This window comes from Herpailurus yagouaroundi, unplaced genomic scaffold, assembly GCF_014898765.1.
Source record: "Herpailurus yagouaroundi ecotype Mexico unplaced genomic scaffold, PumYag 165, whole genome shotgun sequence".
In the NCBI taxonomy this organism is placed as follows: Eukaryota; Metazoa; Chordata; class Mammalia; order Carnivora; family Felidae; genus Herpailurus; species Herpailurus yagouaroundi.
The window spans coordinates 9,870,787-9,895,119 of record NW_024412406.1 but is presented as its reverse complement, the minus strand read 5'-3'; the positions used below and the strand labels follow the sequence as shown (position 1 = coordinate 9,895,119).

At 35.8% G+C, this 24,333-nt stretch overlaps 1 pseudogene; it reads right to left on the bottom strand.

Moving 5' to 3' along the window:
* Nucleotides 1–612, bottom strand: part of LOC121038015 (DDB1- and CUL4-associated factor 13-like) — a 105,879-nt pseudogene extending 105,267 nt beyond the window's left edge.
* Between the last annotated feature and the right edge of the window lie 23,721 nt (nucleotides 613–24,333).

Below are 24,333 nucleotides of genomic sequence, written 5' to 3'. Positions count from 1 at the left end.
AAGACTTTATGCTTTTCCATTTTTTAATCTGACATATAATTTTTGAAAGTTGTTGAAAAAGCTAAAAACTAGTTTTCAGTATCTCTATTCTTATGTCCAGATTCACCATGATACTGACACTGGACAGAAGAAGTGATTAAACACATTAGGTAGTAATTTATAATGTCTTATTTAAAGTCCGGGGGCGCCTGGGTGGCTCAGTCTGTTAAGCATCTGACTTCAGCTCAAGTTGTGATGTCATAGCGCATGAGTTCGAGCTCTGCATCAGACTCTTTGCTGACAGCTCCGAGCCTGGAGACTGCTTTCGATTCTATGTCTCCGTTTCTCTGTCCCCTCCGCCAGTCGTTCTCTCTCTCTCTCTCTCTCTCTCTCTCTCTCTCTCAAAACTAAATAAACATTAAAAAAAAAAGTCCAAAGCTTTCTTAGAGGTTCTCTGAACCAGTGTGTGTACTTTTTTGTTGAAAATACATGATTAATCGTTTGTATCTATTTCACCTGTTTAAACCCAGTCTGCTTTAGTTCCCTGACCAATGGAATATAAAAGACCCATCCAGTGAACTTACATCTTGGTTCTGCTGAATCCTGATTTCCCACACTTACCTTGGTGGTCATGATCCAAAAATGAAGTATGTCCTGCCTCTGAGAAAATAGTCTGCAAGTTGTGCCTAGAAATCTCCATTCTCTCTCAAGGTTGTCTATGCTTTATCCTCTGCTGTGTCATATCTTTTACCTTTAGTAAAGCTTTATATTAATGTATGTTGGTTTATAACCTCCTTGGGAGCTTCCTGGGTGAAATCTAAAACTGGCCCCCATACTTGGAGGGCAAGGAGAGACTGAAGATAGGGGCAGGCCACTCCAGGTTGGTAGGTGGGAGTTTTAGTGAGCAAAGGGAACTTACATATAGGGCTTGTCTTGGGCAGCAGCAAGGTGAGTAGATCTTTGCACCTGCCCACCAAATCTTAAAAGTTATATGGAGGCCTCAACTGGGTTTATCACAGTGGGACAGTATACTTGCCAGATGGTCTCAGTGCCACATCACTGTCTCAAGGCTATTATGTCTTAGGGGCAGCTTCTGGGAGTGGGGAAGGCAAGAAAAACCCACAATCCACAGATGGGGGTGTTGAAGAGCCTCTGATTGCTGGGATGCACCTCATAGGTCAACTTGCAGTCATGTCTTCTTGATGACCTTCCCCAATAGTATACTCTGTGGCTACATGAGTTCTTTGAGTCACCTGACCCTGTGCAATTTGCTGTAGTTGGTGTTCCAGGCAGAATACTTGAAGTGGCCTTGGGTCTATAATTAAATGATGGATAAGGCTTAGTTTGGAGGAAAGGAAGATGAACTGGGATATGGAGGACCTTTGATGCCAGGCTAGCTCCCTCAGGTTGACTTTCAATTCAGTGGTATTGTGACCATTGACAGCAGGATAAACATGTCAACTTGGAAGTGGGTAGATCTGGAGCCGAAGGAAATACCTAAATGGATGAAAAAAGAAATTCAGACAGAAGGGAAGTCAGTCAAGAATTCTGTCCCTTGGCTGCTGTTAGCTGCTTTGGCAAAATGAGAGTCACTAAGAAAAAAACACGAGGCTTTTTGTCTGCCAAGTTACCACCATTGATTCTGTCTGTAACAGGAAGGGACATGATGAAATCAGGGAGTAATATAAATACTTCTTTTGATCAGAATGTTATCCTACCTAACTCATAATCACTAAAAAGATTATGTAGGCTTTGAATGAGGTAAGGGTAAAGGTGGGGCTCAAGAGATACCCCAAACCTGGAACATTGAAAGGACTCAGGCTGTCTACTTATTGCATAAATAGGGATATCTTAACCTGTGAGCTAGTTGAGTCCAGAAGTCAGGGTTATGTGAAAATACCTTGAGAGGGGTAATAGTCCAACTGCACTCTTATACGCAGCTGAGTAATCCTGAGGGCACTGAAATGTTGAAAGTACAAGCACCTTAAGATTGATCATATGATGATAAAGTATATTCCAAATTTAGGCTTTTAACCCAAGAAATGATTTATGTGTAAATGGGGCTCACATGCTTGGGATTCTTGTATGGCCCTCCTGTTGAGAGCATAAAAGCATGTGAGAGAAGCTGTCACAGATGTACTGGCTCAACTCCTAAAGAGTTAAGTGATGGGAAAAATACTATTCAGGGGAAAAAAGGTACTTTAAGATTATAAGGGATGAAAAAACCTTAGGACAATTAAACAGAGTGGGATATAGTTCATTAAAAATGTCATGAAAAAGGAATACATTGCTGGAAAGATTATGTGGCCCATCAGCACCACCAACTCCAGAAGTTATAGAAAAGATTTGTTCACTTTATCCTAGTCATAGTGAATTTTTAAAAATCTTATGGTGATAGGGAAAAAATAAGGATCCTCATAAACAGCAATGATTAAAACCAGGCGAGTTAAAGAAGATAGATCAGGTTGGTCCCAGAGTGGAAAGTGGGGTGCCATCAGTAGCAGGGTATCCAAGACCTTTTGCATTGGTGTGAGTGAAATGTCGTGGGCGCGATGGAGAAGTTTTATCAGAATTGTTCTATATGGCTTATAGTTTACTGTCATACCTAAACCTGCTAGTAAAAAGCAAAAAGGCAACATGATTAAGTTATGGGGATGTGGTAAATTTTATGGCTTGAAGTAGAAATTTATGAACAAAGATTATTTATGGTTGTGTATCAACTTTACCAGAATGTATTATTCGCATATATGTGACATTTGAATGGGAGGAAAGGAAAGCTCTTCCTTTACTCAAACAATTAGATAAAGAGATGTTGTAAAAATCTGCTCTATATACCGTTTTAATTGGGTGTACTAAATGGAAATCCTTAGAAAGATCTTACCCATTCTAGTGGTTAATTTAAAACAATATAGTATACCTGAGGGCCATCAATAAATTCTTGATTTGGTTAAGGATATGTTAGACACAAGTATAATATCACCCACAAAATACTCTTTACTAATCAAATATTACTTGTAAGAAAAGTTGAGGAATCCTGGAAGTTAATTGTAGACTATGGAAGACTGAAAAAAAAAATGGCTCCTCCAACAGCATCAGCCATGCCTAATAGTATAACACCTCACATTTGCAACAAGCTAAGGAGGATTGGTATTCTGTGATTGATTTATCTAATGGTTTCTTTTTAAATTTCAATGATGGAAGAGAGCCAGAATCATTGTGCATTCCTACTGGCAGAAATGTAAAATTGCAGCCACTGTGGAAAACAGTAGTTATGTTTTTTAAAAAAAATAAAAATAGAAATACCCTATTATCCACTAATTCCACAATTAGACATTTACTCAAAGAAAATGAAAACACTAATTTGAAAAGATATATCCACCCCTAAGGTTATTGCAGCATTACTTACAATAGCCAAGGTAAGGAAGCAATCCAAGTGTCCATCAATATATGAATGGATAAAGATGTGATGTATATATCATATATATATACACACATATATATGTATATATATGATATACATATGATAAGTATATATCATTATATGTATCATGATATATATATCATGGTATATATATCATGGTATATATATCATGATATATATATATATACATATTACATGTATATATATCATTATCAATATTACTCAGCCCTAAAAAAGAAGGAGATCTTGCCATTTGCAACAATATGACTGGACCTAGAGGCCATTATGCTAAATGAAATATGAGGAAAACAAATGCTATATTATTTCACTTATATGTGGAATCTAAAAAAAAACAAATGAATAAACAAACAAAAGCAGAAACAGACCTATAAATACAGAAAACAAGCTGGTGGTTGCCATAGGGAAAGGGGATTGGAGGGATGGACAAAAAGGGCAAGGGGAGTGGGAGGTATAGGCTTCTAGTTATGGAATGAGATAAAAGGTACACCATAGGGAATATAGTCAATGGTATTATAATAGCATTTTATGGTGATAGATGGTAGCTATATTTGTGGAAAGTATAACATAGTTATTGAAGCATTATGTCCTGTACCGGAAACTAATGTAACATTGTGTGTCACTTGTGCTTAAATTAAAAACAAACCTCTGTCTATTCATATTGGACAGAATCCAATACAGGTTTACTGAGTTTCCATTAGGGATAATTAAATTCTACTTAGTGCCATAACTAGTTCAATTTGATTCAGTTGAAATGTGCTGTTACACATTTTATTGATGATATAATGCTGATCTCCATCTGAAGATCAAGTTAAGATAATTAAAAATGCTGATTAATCATATCACTACCAGAGACCAGGTAAAAATGCAGGTTCAAGAATACATGGTAACATTCATGGGAATTATGTGGCCCAGAGACATTAGCAACATTCCTCAAACAATGGAAAATAAGCTACTGTTTCTACCAGCTCAAAACTTGAAACAAAAATTAATTGGTTTGTTTTGCCTCATAAATTTAGTACCCACTCACAAAGTTACCAGAAAAAGAAAAGCTGAATGTGAATGGGACTCTGAACAATAGTAGCCTACCATGGAGTGTCAAAAAGCCATTACATAATGGATACTTCTGGAGTCCTACAACCTCAAAGATGATCAAATGATAAAAGTGCCAGCAACTCCAACCATACTTGCTGAGCCCTTGGCCAAAAGCTTGTTACTGCCTTCCAGTAGTAACCACTAAGATTTTTTACTTGAAATTTTCCTAATGTAATTCCCAGCTCTAGTCTCTGACGATTGTTCACTTGTTATTGTGCTTTAGTTAAACCTGCTTCTATTAGAAGGGTGTAAAATTATTTTGAGATCTGAAATACACATCATGGCATGCATCATGTAAAAACAACATTCTAACAGGGAAAGAAATCCAACAGATACTCATCAAATGGAAATGGACCACTGCAATACATAAAAATGTGGCTTCCATGCCTTTGGGCCCTTTGTTAGATTCCCCCCCCCCCCACCTCAAATGACAACATTCAGTCTGGAAGGCATTGTGACAGGTAATTGGTTATACTTTGAATAAAGAAGGTAAAGATAAGTCTGCTTAATGCATGGAATTAAAAATTATGTTCCTTGTGGCATCAGAGGAACTAGATCATAAAAATAAGGATATGATATGGAGTTTTATACATTTTTGGATAAAAGCCAATGAACTGAAAGTATGAAAGGACTGGAACATAAGAGGCATTTTACTCTAGAGTGCTACATTATAAAAAACCTTATTAAGGGGGAAAGTCCAAGTTGAAGCCCATCAAAAACAAAAACACCTACAAATTTATAAACAAACACAACACAACTAAAGCCATAAATTGTACACCCACCTTTGGTCTTTGGATGGCTTCTTTGTTATAATAGATGAGCAGCCGTGGAAGAATTTGAGCAATGCAATGATGGGCAGTAAAAAATGTATCCTACTATAGCCTGTCTGATGGGAAAGGATCCTGGGAGCTGCACCGGGACATCTCAGACCTCTTTAATGTTTGCCAATGCTTTGTTCCTACTGCTATATCATATTATTTAGCTTTATTTAAAGCTTAACATATATAATCTCTGAAGTCTTGAGATCCTGTCATCTGGCTCTGTATACTTAATTTAATCACACAAATCAAATTTTAAAGCAGGCTCAAACAATATTTCTGTTTTTTTAAGGACCATGATTATCTAATCTTGTTATGGTTGAGTCTTCTAAATCTTATATATGATAGACTTTCCTTCATGTGTTTATTTATTATAGGCTTTGAAGTGTGTGATAATCTTTAGTGGGCTTTATATTGAGTAATTTTGTAGAGCTAAGGTGGAGATCCCTCTAGAACGCTTTTGTGTTTGCTTTTGTAAGGTACCCCTGGCATTCCACCTCCAGAGGTTGGCGTTTTATATTAATTTCCAATTTTTCCTGATATTTTGAATTTTAAAAATTTATTTTTTATGTGCTGGCTGGCTTTCTTTTTTTTCTAAGTTTTTACTTAAATTCCAGTTAGTTAACATGTAGTGTAATATTTGTTTCAAGTGCACAACAGACTGATTCATCCCTTACATACAATACCCAGTGCTCATCACAAGTACATTCCTTAATCCCCATCACCTATTTAACCCATCTCCCCTCTGGTAACCATCGGTTTGTTCTCTATAGTTAAGAATATGTGATGCTAAGTGAAATAAGCCATACAGAGAAAGACAGATACCATGTGGTTTCACTCTTATGCGGATCCTGAGAAACTTAACAGGAACCCATGGGGGAGGGGAAGGAAAAAAAAAAAAAAAGAGGTTAGAGTGGGAGAGAGCCAAAGCATAAGAGACTGTTGAGAACTGAGAACAAACTAAGGGTTGATGGGGGGTGGGAGGGAGGAGAGGGTGGGTGATGGGTATCGAGGAGGGCACCTTTTGGGATGAGCAATGGGTGTTGTATGGAAACCAATTTGACAATAAATTTCATATATAAAAAAAAAAAGAATATGTTTCTTGACCTTTGAAAATTTAAATATAAAATGCTTAACATGATAGAATATAAAACACAAAAAGAGTGAAGTCAGCATAAATTGAATAGCACGAACTCCAGGGGCCTGTTCCTGACCAGAAACACTGAAAAACTGGCAAATCTGTCAGGCTCAACCTTATATGGAATTCTGGAAGATAGTCAAAGGTTTAAAGCAAACAAGTGACTGTTTAACTGGGAGGAAAGCCACTGAAACGTGCTAGGAGAGGTTTGGGGCATTTTAACTTACCTTGGTTCTACCCTACGCTCCAGGATGTTAGCAACCTTGAAGACTTCAGCCCATTTTGGTGGCATGGGTACTTGGCTCCAGAAGGAGCAGAATGGGCTTTGTTCCCAAGGAATCGTGTCTGTCTGTTTTGACCTGTCTGTGGGTTTGCTGGAGGACAGATGCAAGGATCTACTCTTAATTTCATCTAACTTGGCACTAAGTACAGAGAAGTGCCTGTGTGGAGTATGCTCATCAAAGACACAAGTGAAAGGCAAATGAACAACTGTTCTGCCTGGAGAATAAAATAACAGTTGTGGAAAACAATAGACATGCTGAAAGCCTGGGTGGAAAAGCTGGAGAATGTGATATTTTGAGGCATCAAGATTTTAAAAGTTTCTGCATACACTGGGGAATCTAGAAAGCCATGTGCATGCACAGGGCAGTGTGCGTGCTTAGTAAATACCTGAGAAGAGCATATGCTTTCACTTCTGGCTGATCTTTATGGTCATTAAAAATAAGAAGTAAAGGATCAAATGGATAATTAAGAGCACTCTGCCATCTTTTCCCTAAGAGCATTGATTTTTACCATCATCCAAGTTTGAAGGTGCCTTTGTGAAAATCCGGCAGTTCAGCAGAGAACTTTTAGCATACTATTAGAGGGAAAAAATCCAAAATTAAATGCAGTGGAGAGGGGCACCTTGGTGTCAGTTAAGCTTCCGACTTTGGCTCAGGTCATGATCTCACATCTCTTGAGTTTGAGTGCCACATCAGGCTCTGTGCTGACAGCTCAGAGCCTGGAGGCTACTTCAAATTCTGTCTCCCTCTCTCTCTGCCCCACTCCCGCTTGCGCTCTGTCTCTGGTTCTCAAAAATAAACGCCAACTAATCTTTGACAAAGCAGGAAAGAATATCCAAGGAATAAAGACAGTCTCTTCAACAAGTGGTGCTGGGAAAAATGGACAGCGACATGCAGAAGAATGAACCTGGACCACTTTCTTACACCATACACAAAAATAAACTCAAAATAGATGAAAGACCTCAATGTCAGATAGGAAGCCATCAAAATCCTCCAGGAGAAAGCAGGCAAAAACCTCTTTGATCTTGGCTGCAGCAGCTTCTTACTCAACACGTCTCTGAGGCAAGGGAAACAAAAGCAAAAATGAATCACTGGGACCTCATCAAAATAAAAAGCTTCTGCACAGCCAAGGAAACAATCAGCAAAACCAAAAAGCAACTGACAGAATGGGAGAAGATATTTGCAAATGACATATAAGATAAAGGGTTAGTATCCAAAATCTATAAAGAACTTATCAAACTCAACACCCAAAAACCAAGTAATCCAGTGAAGAAATGGGCAAAAGACATGAATAGATACTTCTCTGTAGAAGACATCCAGATGGCCAACCGACACATGAAAACATGCTCAACATCACTCATCACCAGGGAAATACAAATCAAAACCACAATGAGATACCACCTTACACCTGTCAGAATGGCTAACATGAACAACTCAGGCAACAACAGATGTTGGCGAGGAAGATGCGGAGAAAGAGGATCTCTTTTGCATTGTTGGTGGGAATACAAGCCGGTGCAGCCACTCTGGAAAACAGTATGGAGGTTCCTCAAAAAACTAAACTTAGAACTACTCTACGACCCAGCAATTGCACTACGAGGAATTTATCCACAAGATACAGGTGTGCTGTTTCAAAGGGACACACACACCCCTATGTTTGTAGCAGCACTATCAACAATAGCCAAAGTATGGAAAGAGCCCAAATGTCCATCAATGGATGAATGGATAAAGAAGATGTGGTATATATATACAATGGAGTATTACTCGGCAATCAAAAAGAATGAAATGTTGCCATTTGCAACTCTGTGGGTGGAACTGGAGGGTATTATGCTAAGTGAAATTAGTCGGTCAGAGAAAGACAGAAATCATATGACTTCACTCATATAAAGACTTTAAGAGACAAAACAGATGAACATAAGGGAAGGAAAACAAAAATAATATAAAAACAGGGAGGGGGGACAAAACAGAAGAGACTCATAAATATGGAGAACAAACTGAGGGTTACTGGAGGGGTTGTGTGTGGGGGATGGGCTAAATGGGTAAGGGGCACTGAGGAATCTACTCCTGAAATCATTGTTGCACTATATGCTAACTAATTTGGATGTAAATTAAAAAAATAAAAAATGAAACAAGTTTAAAAAAAAGAACCATGAAAATCACTAAAAAAATTGAATAAAAATTAAAAAATAAAAAAATTAGCAAATGCAATGAAGAGGCTAAGAGGAACAGTTTCACTTTCCCTGCATCACCCCTTCCCTTGATGATACAGCCCAGTGCCAAGAGAAACTCCCTGAGGCCCACGGTTTCTCTCACATAGAAAAATGAGAGCATGTGACTGAGCACCTTGCTTCCCAGCTGTGTGGGACACTGGGAAGAGATCCATTTCCACTCAGAATACTGAGGTATGCTGATGACTGGAAGGTAGGAGCCATTGAAATCGTACCAAGTATCTTTGCTGAGCACAGTGGGATGAAACAGTAATAGCAGGAAGAAAACTGGAAAATTCACAAAATCTGAGAATTAAACAACATACTACTGAACAACCAGTGGGTCAAGGAAGAAATAAAATAAAATAAAAATTTTAAAGGCATCTTGAAGCAAGTAAAACTGGAAACATTCCAAAACTTAGTGGGTGCATCAAAAGTAGTTTTAACAGGATACTTTTGAGTGATAAGCACCTACATTAAGAAAAAAGATCTCATAAGGAAAACCTTATACCCAAAGGAACCACAAAAAGAACAAATGAAGCCCTGAGTTAGCAGAAGGAAGAAATAACAAACGTCAGAGAAGAAATAAAAGAAATAGAAAACAGATAAATAATAGAAAATAAGAATGAAAATAAAAAGTAAAATTGACAAACCTTCAGCTAGACTGACAAACAACAAAGACTCAAAATCAGAAATGAAAGAAGAGGCATTACAACTGATATCACAGAAATACAAAGGATCATAACAGAATACTGTGAACAATTATACATCAAAATAAATAACATAACTTAGAAGAAATGGACAAATTCCTAGAAACATACAATCTAACAGGGCTTGATGAAGAAATGGAAAATCTGAACAGAGCAACAATGAGTAAGGTGATTTAATCAGCAATTCAAAACCTTCCAACAAAGAAAGGTTAGGAAAATATGGTTTCACTGGTAAATTCTACCAAACATTTAAAGAAAAATTAATACCTATCCTTCTTAAAGTATCCCAAAAATTTGAAGAGGAGGAAATATTCTCAAACTCATTTTGTGAGGACAGCATTACCCTGATGCCAAAACCAGATAAGAACACAAGGAAAGAAAACTCTAAGCCTGTATCCTTGATGAATACAGATGCAAAAATTCTCAACAAAATACTAACAAACTAGGAAGGAAAAATAAGATAAAAACAGAGAGGAGGCAAACTATAAGAGACTCTTAAAGACAGAAAACGAACTGAGGGTTGCCGGAAGGGACGTGGGTGGAGGGGATGGGCCAAATGGGTGATGGACATTAAGGAGGGCACTTGTTGGGATGAGCAGTGGGTGTTATATGTAAATGATGAATCACTGGGTTCAACCCCTGAAACCAATACTACACTGTTTGTTAACTAACTTGAATAGAAATAAATGAACACATAAATACGTAAATAAAATACTAACGAGTCAAATTCAATAGCACGTTGAAAGGATCATACACTAGGATGCTGGGTGGCTCAGTCAGTTAAGCATCTGTCTCTTGATCTAGGCTCAGGTCATTATCTCATGGTTTGTGAGTTCAAGCCCTGCATCAGGCTTTGAACTGAAAGCACAGAGCCTGCTTGGGATTCTGTCTCTCCCTCTGTGCCCCTCCCCTACTCACTCACTGTCTGTCTCTCTCTGAAAATAAACTTAAAAAAAAAGACAATCATACACCAGAATCAAGTAGGATATATGTTTTGAATGCAAGGATGGTTGAGCATATGCAAATCAATAAATGTGGTAATCACATTAATAAAATAAAGAATAAAAATCATATAAACATCTCATAGATGCAGAAAAAGGATTTGATAAGTTTCAACATCATTTCATGATAAAAACTCTCAACAAATCAGGTATAGAGGGAACATAACTCACCATAATATGACTGTATGACAAGCCCACAGTTAACATCATATTCATCAGTGAAAGGTTGAAACCTTTCCCTCTATAATCAGGAATATAACAAGGGTGTCCAATTTCACCACTCCTATTCAACATAGCACTGTCAGTTTTAGTCAGAACAGTGAGGCAAGAAAAATAAATAAGAGACATCCAATTTGGAAAGGAAAAGTAAAATTGTTTCTATTTGCAGATGAAGTGATCTTATATATTGAAGGTTCTAAGGTGTCCAGCAAAAAGTTGTTAGAACTAGTAAATGAAGTTTCAGGACACAACATCAACATAGAAAAATCAGTTGTGTTTTTACACACTAACAGTAAACTATCTGAAAAAGAAAAAAAGAAAACAATTACAGTTACATCATCATCAGAAATTTAAAGAAATACTTAGAAGTAAATTTAATCAAGGAAGTGAAAGATCTGTACAGTGAAAACTATAAGACATTGAAGAAGGACACTGAAGAAGACACAAATAAGTGGAAATGTATCCCATGATTGTGGATAAGAAAAATTAATATTGTTAAAATGCCCTTCCTACCCAAAACTACCTACACATTCAATGCAATGTCTACTAAAATTTCAATGGCATTTTTCACAGAAATAGAAAAAAAATCCTAAAATGTTTGTGGAATTATAAAAACCCCAAATAGCTAAAAATTCCTAAGAAAGAAGAAAAAAGCTGGAGACACCATACTTGCTGATTTAAAACTTTATTACAAAGCTATAATAATCAAAACAGTATATAATTGGCATAAAAGCCAATACATAGACAAATAGAACAGAACTAAGAACCTAAACACAATCCCATGTGTAAATAATCAACTAACATTTGATAAGAGAGCCAAGAATACTCAATGAGAAAAACATAGTTTCTTCCATAAATGTTGGGAAAACTGGATATTCATATGCAAAGGAATGATATTGGGCCCCTAATTTACCTTGCTCACAAAAAATAATTTGAAATGGATTAGCCTTAAATGTAAAATCTAAAACCATAAAACTCCTTGAATAAAACATAGGGAAAAACCTCTCTGACATTGCTCTTGGCAACAATTTTTTGGATAAGATACCAAAAGCACAAGCAACAAAAATAAAAATAAACTACCTTCTGAACACTAAAATAAAGAATCAACCAAATTAAAAAACAACCTATGGGAAGGGAGAAAATATTTGCTAAACCATCTGAGGAGGAGTTAATATCCAAAATATATAGTAAACTTGCAGCTCAGTGGTTAAAAAAAAAAGGAAAAGAAAGAAAAAACTGATGAAAAAATTTGCATAGAATCTGAATAGATCTTTTCAAAGGAGACCTGCAAATGGCCAATAGGTGAAATGTTCAACATCTCTAATCATCAGAGAAATGCAAATCAAAACCATGATAACTTCTCATACATGTGATAATGGCTGTTATCAAAAACCAAAAGAAAATAAATGTTGGCAACTATGTTGAAAAAACGAGAACCCTTGTGCACTTTTGAAGGGAATTTAAATTGGGATGCTACAGAAATCAGTTTGAAGATTCCTCAAAAAATTAAAAAAAGCTCTGCTGTGTGATGTAACAGTCCCACTTCTGGGTATATATCTGAAGGAATGAATATACTATCTTGAAGAGATATCTGCATCCCCATGATCTCACTCATATTTAGAATCTAAAGCCAAATTCATAGAAACAGGGCAGAGTAGTGGTTGCCAAGGACTGTAAGGTGAGTAAATGGAGAGATGTTGCTCAAAGGGTACAAACTACCAGTTATAAGTTGAATAAGTTTTGAGGGTCTACTGTATAGCATGGTGACTATAACAACACTGAATTATATACTTGAAAATTGCTAACAGACTAGATCTTAAATGTTCTCGCTGCAAAGCGTGTGTGTGTGTGTGCGCACACACACACACACCCACACACACACACACATTTTTATTATGTCAGGCAATGGATGTAATAACTTTATTGTGGTAATCATTTTGCAATATATGTGTATCAAATCAATATGTTGTAGAAACTTGCACAATGTTATATGGCAATTATATCTTGGTAAAGCTGGAAAAATAAAGAAGCTAAGGCAGAGTTGTAAATTACCTTGCTATATGCTGAAGGAATGTTTCAACAAGAAGGATTTTTAAATTTTCTTATTTCCTTTTTTTTTTTTTGACTCAAGGCATTTATGGAAATCTATATTAAACCAATAGCTAGCGACTAAGCCAAAAGAAAAGAGACCAGAAACCACACATGATAAAAAAAAATCCAATGTGGCCCCAAGAAAGTTTAGAAAAGTTACTAAACAAATAATTACAACCCTACATAAACCATAAACAAAAAATTCTGGTACAATGTAGAACCTGATTTCCAGTGTTTTCTTCATATCATAACATTCAAAATGTCCAGTTTTCAACAATACATTAAGATGCATTCCAAGAAATAAGAAAGTATGACCCATTCACAGGAAATAAAAAGGAGGAGGAGGATTAACAGAAACTGTCCCTGATGTAACATAAACATTGGGTTTACAAGGCAGAGACGTTAAATCAATTATCTTAAATATGCTCAGGCAAATAAAGTAAACCATGGACAGAAAGCTAAAGGGAAGCCAGAGAACAACATCTCAACAAATAGAGAATATCAATAAGGAGAGAAAAATTATAATAAAGAACCAAACAGAAATTTTGGAGCTGAAAAGCATGATAACTGAAATGGAACATTCATTGTGGGAGTTCAAAAGCAAATATGAACAAGCCACAGAAGCAGCCAACAAATTTAAAGTTAGGTCAATTAATTTGTCTACTCTGAAGTGTCAGGAAAAAAAAAGGAATGAAAATAATTGAACACAGCCTAAGACACTGTGGGACACCATCAAATACACAAACATACACATAGTAGAAATTCCACAAGAAAAGGAGATGAATGAGAATATTTGAAGAAATAAGGTACAGAACCTTTCCGAAGTTGATGAAAATTATGGTTCTAGACATCCAAGAAACTCAATGCGTTCCAAGTAGGATGAACTAACAGACTTACACATATAGGCACATTATAATCAAACTGTCAAAAGATAAAGGCGAAGAGAATTTTGAAAGCCTCATACGAGAACCAAATCATAACATAAAAGGAAATCTACAAGAATAACATTTTATTTTTTTATCATTAACTATGGAGACCAGAAGGCAGTAGGATAATATATTTCAGGCACTGAAAGAAAATAAAAGAAAAAAAACTGTGAAAAAGGAATTTTATATCTGGCATAGTATCCTGCAAAATGGAAGAAGATTTGAAACTTTCCTAGAGAAACAATAGTTGAGGGACATCATTCCTAGTAGCCCTGCCTTACAAGCATGCTACCGAGAGTCCTTCAGGGTGAATGTAAAGATGCTAGAGAATAACTTAAATAAATGATACAAATAAAAGTAACTAAATACGTAAATATAAAAACCAGTATTATTGTATTTTTGGTTTGTAACTTCTCTTTTTGTTTCTGTATAATTTAAAAGACAAATAAATAAGATAATAATTATAAACCTATGTTAACAGGCACATGTCATGATGTAATTTGTGAAGATGACACTATAAAGGGAAAGGAATGGAGATGTAGAGCAACAGGGGAATTGAATACTATGGAAGCTAAGTTGCTATAACTTCAAACTAGGTTGTTACAAGTTGGAGATGTTAATTATAATTTCAAATGTAACCACTAAGAATATCACTTTAAAATATTCACAAAAATAACTGAGAAGGAATAAAAATGGTATGTGACAAGAAGAAATATACGGGTGCCTGGGTGGTTCAGTTGGTTAAGTGTCTGACCCTTGATTTCGGCTCAGGTCATGATCTCGCGGTTCCTGAGTTCAAGCTCTGCGTTAGGGTCTCTACGCTGAGGATGTGGAGCCTGCTTGGGATTCTGTCTCCCCCTATCTCTCTGCTTGCTCGCCATCTCTCTCAAAATAAATTTTAAAAATAAAAATAATTAATTAAAAATAAGTCATTAATGGAAGAATCCAGAACAACAGAAAAAGACATACCATATTGAAAATAACTAGCAAAATGCAGAAGTAAGTTCTTGACTGTTATTAACTTACAATATAACTGGATAAAGTTTTTAGTTAAAAGACAGAAATTAGAAGAATGGTTAAATAAATAGGCCCCATCCATATGATTTCTACAAGAGACTTACTTAAGAGTCAAAGAATCTAATAGGTTAAAAAGAAAGAGATAGGAAAATATATTCCCTGCAAACCACAACCGAAAGAGCTAGGGTGGCTGTACTAATATTAAACCAAATAGACTTTAAGTAAAACATTGTTACAAGAGGCAATGAAGGACATTATATATTGATAAAAGGATCAATCTGTCAAAAATACATAATTATATACATATATGTACTTAGTAATAGGGCCTTAAAACATATGAAGCAAAACTTGACAAAATCAAAATAGATAGTTCTTAAATAAATAACAGTTGAACATTTCAATACACCACTTTCAGTAATGAATAGAAAAATTAGATAGGAGATCAGTAAAGAAACAGAGGACTTCAACAGCACCAAAAACTAATTTTATCTAACAGTCATGTACAAAACACTCTACCCAACAACAGCAAATATACATACTCTTAAGTGCACATGGACCAGTCTTAGGATAGACTGTATACTAAACCACAAAACAAGTCTCAATACATTTAAAAAGACTTAAATCACACAAAATATCTTCTCCAGACATAATGGAATTAAACTAGAAATCAATCACAGAAAAAACATTGGGATGTTTATAGTAACATTATCAACAATTACCAAACTATGGATAGAGCCCAAATGTCCATGGACTGATGAATGGATAAAGAATATATGGTATATATTTATAATAAATACTATTCAGCCATCAAAACTAATGGAATTGACATTTGCAACAATGTGCATGGAGCCAGAATGTGTTATGCCAAGTGAAATAAGTTGGTCAGAGAAAGACAAATATATTATTTCACTCAGAGGTAGAATTTAAGAAACAAAACAGATGAACAAATGGGAAGCAGGGGGAGAGAAGAAAGAGAAACAAACTGCAAGAGACTCTTAACAATAGAGAACAAACTGAGGGTTGATGAAGGAGGTGGGTGGGAGATGGGCTTAGATGAGTGATGGGTACTAAGGAGAGCACTTGTGATCAGCACTGGGTGTTGTGTGTAAGTGATGAGTCATTGAATTCTACTCCTGAAACCAATCGTGCACTATATATTAGCTAACTAAAATTCAAATAAAAAATAATAAATAAAAACAAATTCTCAGTATTAGAAATAAAAAAGGACTACCCTGAGGTAATTTTGTGGCTATATCTGATTATGTTTTTTTAATGTTTATTTATTTATTTTGAGAAAGAGAGAGAGATGCTCAAGCAGGGGAGGGTCAGAGAGAGAGAGAGAGAGAGAGAGAGAGAGAGAGAGAGAGAATCCCAAGCAGACTCCCATGCAGGGCTTGGTTTCACAAACTATGAGATCATGACCTGGGCCAAAATCAAGTCTGACACTTAACCAACTGAACCACCCAGGCATCCCTATCCCTGTTTCTGTTAAAAAGAAGAATGATCCCAAATCAAAAACCAAAGTTAAACTGTAAATAACAAGAAAAACAGGAGTAAGCTAAAGTCAAAGCTAGCAGATGGAAAAAAATAATACAAATTAGAGTGGAGATAAAAGAAGTAGAATAGAAAAACAATAGAACAAAAAAGTTGGTTTCTTGCGAAAAATCAAGAAAATTGACAAATTTTTAGCTAGACCAGAGACAGAAAGAGAACTGGCATCAGAAATGAAAGTGGATGCATTATTAATACAAAAAGGCTATCACAAAGGACCACATATTACATTATTTCATTTCTATGAAAAGTCCAGAATAGGCAAATCTATAGACAGAAAATAGATTAACAGTTGCCTAGGGCTGGGGGGAAGTAGGTTTGAGAGTGGTGGCTAAGAGGTATTACATTTCTTTTCGAAGTGATGAAAATCTTCTAAAAATAGAGTGTGGTGATGGATATACACATCTGAATATTCTAAAAGCCATTGAATCATACACTTCAATAGGTGAAATGTATGTATATGAATTATATCTCAATAAAACTATTAAATACTTCTGAACTAAAATATATTAAAAAGAGTTTGACCCTTTACATTGGAATCTGGGGATGAAATGGTGACTAGAACTGAGCAAATGAAGAAATCAAAAAGAGATCTTTGTTACTTCCAGGGCCAACACAATTTTGTGCAAGAAAGGACATGATATAAAATAAATATTACTTAGCTATGAATTGTGATTCACAAATAATTATAATGAGAGGGAAAATAAAGGATGTGGTATAGTGGAGGACAGAATGGGAGAGTGAAATCCTTTTCTTTGATTAGGGAATTTAATTAATAATATCTAAAAGAGAAAAAAACATCAAGATGTAAAAGTATACGTACATTAGTTAGATCTATAAATGTAAATACCATCAGTCTGAAAAAGTTAAATACCTCTCAGAGAGGGAATTAGAGAACACAGATAGGGACTCCTGTTTTTCATATGTATTTTTAATTTTATTTAATCACACTTAATTTTGATTAAAAGTTTAAATTTAAGGAATGCAGTAATGTGTACACTTAATATATACCTAACCAAAACTGTCTTAATGAATAGCAACACACACACACACACAGATATATATCATCATAGCTAAGAAAGTAGTTTCCTTTGTATTCTCTAAGATTTCTATTATTTTTTAATGTAAATAGACCAGATCTATGTCTAAGTAAAAGAAAATTAGGCCCCAGTAATTTGATTCTGCCTCCTGCCATCATAGCTTGCACCGTAAAATATAAAAGAGGCAAAGAAAGGGTAAGAAATTAACAAAGAGACTATTGTAGATGGTAATTAATCAAGAACACAAAAATAGAATTCTAATGACTTTATACTAATTTAGGAAATGGCATGCTGGGAATAATTGCAAGTAGGTTGCCCTATGCTGACACCTAATGTTCACAGAGAACTGTAAGAAAATTTTGAGTGTGGACCTGGGCAGAAAGTCAAGTTGGATCATCCAGCAGTGTGGATGTTCTTACTCAGAAGTTCCTTAAAAAAAATTAAAAATTAAACAATGGGTCACATACTCAGCTAATACACATAAGCCATAACAATTAAACCCTAAGAATGCCACTTGTTTGTATGAATGAGTCTGTTTTTAAAAGTAACTTTTCCACAAGTCAGTAATACAAAGTATGGGAAAATGTAAAAATTAATCGTTCTACTTAGTCTCACTGAGTGCACAATGAACAATTGGTACAGCAGAGATGGATATGGCAATTAAAACACTTTATAGATAAACTTAGGTTTAGATACAGATATATCTTCCTTACAATGTATCAATAGGTCATTTCCACAGGGAATGGGAACGGACACAGCCTTCTAAGTTGTCTCTTAGACAGTGCTAAAAAGCAATACAGGGGCATTAAGCTTCCATTCAAACATTTATCCCTGTAAAAAGGCTTTGCACAGGGGTGCCTGGGTGGCTCATTCGGTTAAGCATCTGACTTTGGCTCAGGTCATGATCTCAGAGTTTGTGAGTTTGAGCCCCAAGTCAGGCTTCCTACAGAGCCTGCTTTGGATCCTCTGGCTACCTGTCTCTCTGCCCCTCTCCTGCTTGCACAGCTTTCTAACCCTCTCTCTGTCTGAAAAATAAAAGGCTTTGCACATATTGTCTTTTGTTCAGTATATAACCTAGTCAAAACTTATTTATCTTGAAGTGGCAAGTTTTTTGTTTTTAATTCTCTGCTAATAGAGTGACATATCACCATGTAAACTGCTGATTAAGGTTAATATATGACTAGGCATTAAAGGAGATAAAAAGGAAACACAAACCCCCTGGACTTAAGATACTTAGATGTCTCAGCTCTTGATTAGCACATCAGATACAGTGCTGCTGGACTCTTATTAAAAAGACATTGTCATCAGTCCTTCTCCCATTTCCATGACAATAATATTAGACTTAGAAAAAAATGAAAAATCTTCAAATACCAGTTCTGTTCAGTCTGTGTTTCAACATCAACCTCAATTTTTCCAGTGATGTTGCAAATACTACTCCCTGTGGTAGACTCAGCTGGAATTTAATCAAATAGAACTGGAAAATTGTTGAATATTCAGATGGGACTAGGAATATATTATATTTTCTCTGTAAGTAAAGACTTAAAGGGAACTCATTACATTGTATTTCTCTTCAGGGGTCTTCTAAATTACTGTTAATGGTAATAGATCATCATTGCAATGTTAAAGGATTTTGTTGTTTATCAGGAGCAAATCAGGAAACATTAGCACTTTTATACACTTTCACCATATAAAAAGAGATATTGTGTGTTAGTTAAAGGCTTGTATTTGAGTATAGAATTACCTAAAATGTATCGATTCCTAAAAGCTTTAGACATATTTAATATTTGGAGCAAGTGAATCTCTATTATTAATGCTACTATTTGAAAAGGCAAGGCTGTTTAAGAGTATGAAGATATTGGCTTTTAAACATACAGTTCTTCAAAGAAGAAATATTTTGGAAATAAAGAAAGTTTTTATTTTCAACAGCGACTTACAGGGTGTTGTTTTTTCCTCTTGAACCGAGAGCAGCAAGGGTGACTGACTGCTGTAGGAAAAACCTAATAAAACCCTGTCTCATAACCCAACTTCTTCTTAGTTTTCAGATCTTGCTTTGCCTAGTTCAATATTTCCCTATCCATCAAAGAATAGCTTTAAATAACTTGATTTATGAGCATTATGAAAGATTATTCTTTTCCTTTCCCCTCCTTTTTAATTTACACTAAGAATAGTGAAGGAAATCACTGTTTAATTCCTTTGAAAAGAAATGTCATTATTTCTTTTCAAAATATTCTATATAGTTTATGACTGAACCATAAATCATCATGCCCAGTGAACAGAGAAGCATTATTGTGGATAATAAAAAATAGTTGCAGATCCAAAAATTACAAAAAATATATGTATAAAGTCTATGTTACAGCAATCATAGATAAGAAGGTATCATTGATTTTCATTTCTTCCTCAACATCTGAAAAAATCCTACTCTAACCCCACTCAAGGAACATAATTGAGAAGCTGACCTTATGCTTCTAGTTAATTGTTCCCTGTTCTATGATTATTTCATATTACTTTGTAGATTACTTTGTACTATTTATGTCTGATTTATTTTAACTCCTGTCTAGACAATAAGCTCCTTCAGATTACTGTTCCTATTTTACTCTTATGTGCATTCTTAGCAGGCATTAATTGGTTCTTTCATTAAACATCATTTGTTGAGTATTCATTATGTAGTGTTGAAGGTGAAAGTAGTGTTGAATAATTGTTACCTTCTTTCCAAAGCTTCAGTCTAGTGGAGAAGACAAACAACATTTATTTGTTTGATTCTTAATAACAATTGAAATGGTATAATGGTATACCATTATTATATATGGTATATAAATTGTATATATGGTATACCATATAAATGGTATAATGTTATAATGGTTATAAACAGAGATATATAAAGCTAGCAAAAGGGTTATAGCCTCAGCTGACATCTGTAGCATGATAATATGGTAATTAATCAAAACAATGGCAGGGGTGAGGTAGGGAAAAGTTTTAGGAATTGAGAAAGTGCAGGGAAATCCTATGTGGTGAGAGGGAACATGGCCAGCACAAGGCAGTTCCCAGAGTAATTAGAACAAAAACAGAGGTTTAGGGATGAAGAGAAGCTGAAAAGGAAGGTAAAGCCAAGCCAATTAAGGGTCTTGCTGGCCATATTAATGGTCTTGTATTTTACCCTCAGAGCAATAATAAATCAATGAAGGGACTAAATGAGGTGATGTTTTAATAAATTGTGCCATCACTCTCAATTTTACATATATTAATAGTTGCAGTATGGAAACCAGATTGGAGCAGAGTAAGAATAGATGATGGAAGCCAATGAATATAGGTCTTAGCCCAGTGCTGACATGATCAATGGATTGTTACCTCATCCGCAAATACATCTGGGTGGCTTACCCTCAAAAAATTTTTATAACCCAATGAGAAAAATCTCAGAAACAGGAAGGATTGCATTGAGGATTTTTTTTTTTTTAATTCCAGCCTAAAAGTAATTCACTGAGATTCTGGAAGTCTAGAGAATTTGAAGTGATAATGGTTGTTATAAAAGAATATTTAGAGGCTATTTAGATAGGTACTGTTGTCCCATCTTTTAAACACTGCTCTGTCCATTTGTTTTATATACAGTGAGACATAAAATATAAATGGGCAACAGTAAAATTATATACAGTATAGAACTCTGACCCAAAGCCTACAGCAACGGCTGAGGAAACCAATCCATTATCTACAGTAACCAGCCCTTCAGGAACGCAGCCTGCTATTTGTAAGTCAAGCTTGTAAGAAGTCCGACTGCAATCTGTTGTAACAATCCAAGAGCCAAATAGTAACACTTAAGCCAAAAATACCAGACTTGATTAATACTGGAAGTTTCCATGATTTTTGTCTGACTTACTACCAACCAGAAAAAGCAAATATGTACCCCCAAATAATCACATAAAATGTCCCATTTCTTGTTAACTCATCTCCAGCTTCTGCCTACTAATAGCTTCCACTCAGGGCGGAATCCTTCCCTTTTTTTTTCTACTCCTCTGCCTGCCTTTGACTCTGCCAGCCTTTGACTCTGCCAAACCCATGAGTGATGATGGCTGACTTCCTTGCTAAAACTCTGAATAAGTACCTTTTGCTTCTGCTCATTTGGTTGGTCTTCATTTATTTCCACAATAGACTCTCTGCAGTAGTGAGTTCTGTTGTGGAGCGAAGTATCCATTTGCTACTTCTAGCTGAGATATTGAATGGAAGAGCTACTGTGTCTTTGAGTTAATATGTATGTGACTGTACATGTGTAAGAGAGAGAAAGAAAGAAACATAGAGAGGAATAAAGAAACAGAGAATGAGCAGGATATTTAGGAGTGGAAGGTTGTTATATTCATTTGTTCAGCTCATTTATATTGAGTGTCCACAATGTGTCAGGCACCATTTAAGGCCTTTTTGATACATAGAGGACAAGCCAACGATCCTTGTCCTCATGGAGCTTATATTGTAGAAAAGAAAAAGACAATAGGCAATGAACATAATTAAAAAGTAAATTTTAGGGGCACCTGGGTGGCTCAGTCAGTTGAGTGTCCGACTTCAGCTCAGGTCATGATCTCGCAGCTCCTGAGTTCGAGCCCTGCGTCGGGCTCTGTGATGACAGCTCGGAGCCTGGAGCCTTATTTGAATTCCATGTCTCCCTCTCTCTCTGCCCCTAACCTGCTCACATTCTGTCTCTGTCTCTCTCAAAAACAAATAAACATTTAAAAATTTTTTAAGTAAATTTTATAGCATTTTAGAAGATGGTAAGTTGTATTTAAAAAATAAAGGCAAGGTAAAGAGGTTGTCAGGGGTGTGGGTGGAGAGTAATTTAATAGGTTGTCAGAGAAAGCCACATTATGAAGCCAATAGTTGAACAGAAAGTTGAGGAAGAGGATGAAGAGTGAAATAAGTACATTTATCTGGGGCAAAACTCTTTTAGGCTGAGAAGAGCTAAACAAGGGCCTAAAGATAGAAAGATGCCGTGTATGTTCAAATAATAGCAGAGAGGTGAATGTGGCTGGGGTGAGTCATAAAGAAGAAAGGAGATGACCAAGAGGTGGTAGGGTTTATATGGGGGAGAGAGAGAGAAAGCTGAGAGGCCATTGCAACTACTGTTGCTTTTTATCTGAGTGAAGTGGGGAGTGGTTGCCGACGGATGGGTGGTGGGCAGACGAATGGCATGACAGATTTTGAACAGACCCTCTGCAGCTGCACTGAAAATAGACTAGAGGGGACAAGAGTGGCTTTATGGTACACACTATACATTTTAATATTTACATTTAAATATTAGTGTGTTTAATAATATAAATATTCACAAAGCAACTAAAAATACAACTAGACAGTTCTGGAAACACCAATTCCAGAGGTGTTAGGGACTTGGGATTCTTTCAGTTTTCTCTTCCTCTTCACCTCCTCCCTGTTCCATCCAACTACTGTAGACTACTCTAGAAATTTCATAAGCCTGAAAGAGGATATATGGCCTCAAATAAAATTACATTAGGACAAAACATTTTAGGGGTGCCTGGGTGGCTCAGTTGGTTAAGTGTCTGACTTCAGCTCAGGTAATGATCTTGCAGTTCATGGGTTTGAGCCCTACATCAGGCTTGATGGTGCAGAGCCTGCTTGGGATTCTCTTTCCTTCTCTGCCTCTCCCCAACTTGTGCACCTGTGCTCGCTCTCTCTCTCTTGCATGCTCTCTCTCTCTCAAAATAAATAAACTTCAAAAAGAAGAAGACAAAACATTACAATAACATCCCCTAAATTCAAGCCCAGTTTACAGATCACATGATGCCTGTGTCAACTATATAATTTTCAGTCTCAGTGACAGTTATGTCCAATATCATTCCACCATAAGTAATTGAGCAAGATGCATTGGGAAAGAGTATGAACCATTAGAGGAATTTACAATATACACATTCTTAGACAAATTGTGATAACTTCTAATTTTTAGGAGGATAAAAGTAGAACTGAAATAAATGTAATTTAAATCATAACATTAATATTGAAGCTCCAAGAAACTTGCTTCCTCAGAATCTTGCCCACGGCTCATGTCAGAAAATCCCTGCATTTTGATGTTAAAGCGATGCTGAAAAGTAAGATACTGGACTGATACCAAAAGAAAAACACATGCAGAGAAAGCTGTCATATGCCATAAAACAAAAGAAAATAAAACAACATCAACAACACAACAACAAAGAAAATGTGTGGTTCAGAGGAATTTATTACCTGAATATTCAATCTGTTTTCCAACTAATCATGTGAAGAGAAATTTGAGATGGAGGAATGTAAAATGTCTTACATTTTGGCATCAAGAAGCTATTCTGCCTTTTTTCTATTTTCATTGAAGAGAAAAATGTAGGAATCCAGAAAGAATGCATGTCCAGTTAACCTGGCTGTGGCCCACTGTCAAGTTATTCCTTTCCAACCATAATATTTTCTGATGGTTAAGGGATATTCCAAGAGTATAACTTATTTATATATTCAAATTAAATGAACAAAGAGCTATCTTCACTACTTTTTCTGAAGCCAGTTATCAATACACTTGCAGAATATCAAATTGCCGATTATCTTTTTTTTCACATCCGCACATTTAGCGGCACTAAAATTATGTACTTAAATTTCAAATAATCATGAATTTCAACTAAAAACTGCATAAAAGTTAAAATAGATGTGCCTCTACCCATTAAATTCATGCAGTATGCAAATGAAAATATATTAAACGCCAAGGGACTAAAAATAGCTTTGTTGAAATTATTGTTTAAAATAATTAATTTTAGGGGCTCCTGGGTGGCTCAGTCGGTTGAGCGTACGACTTTGACTCAGGTCATGATCTCATG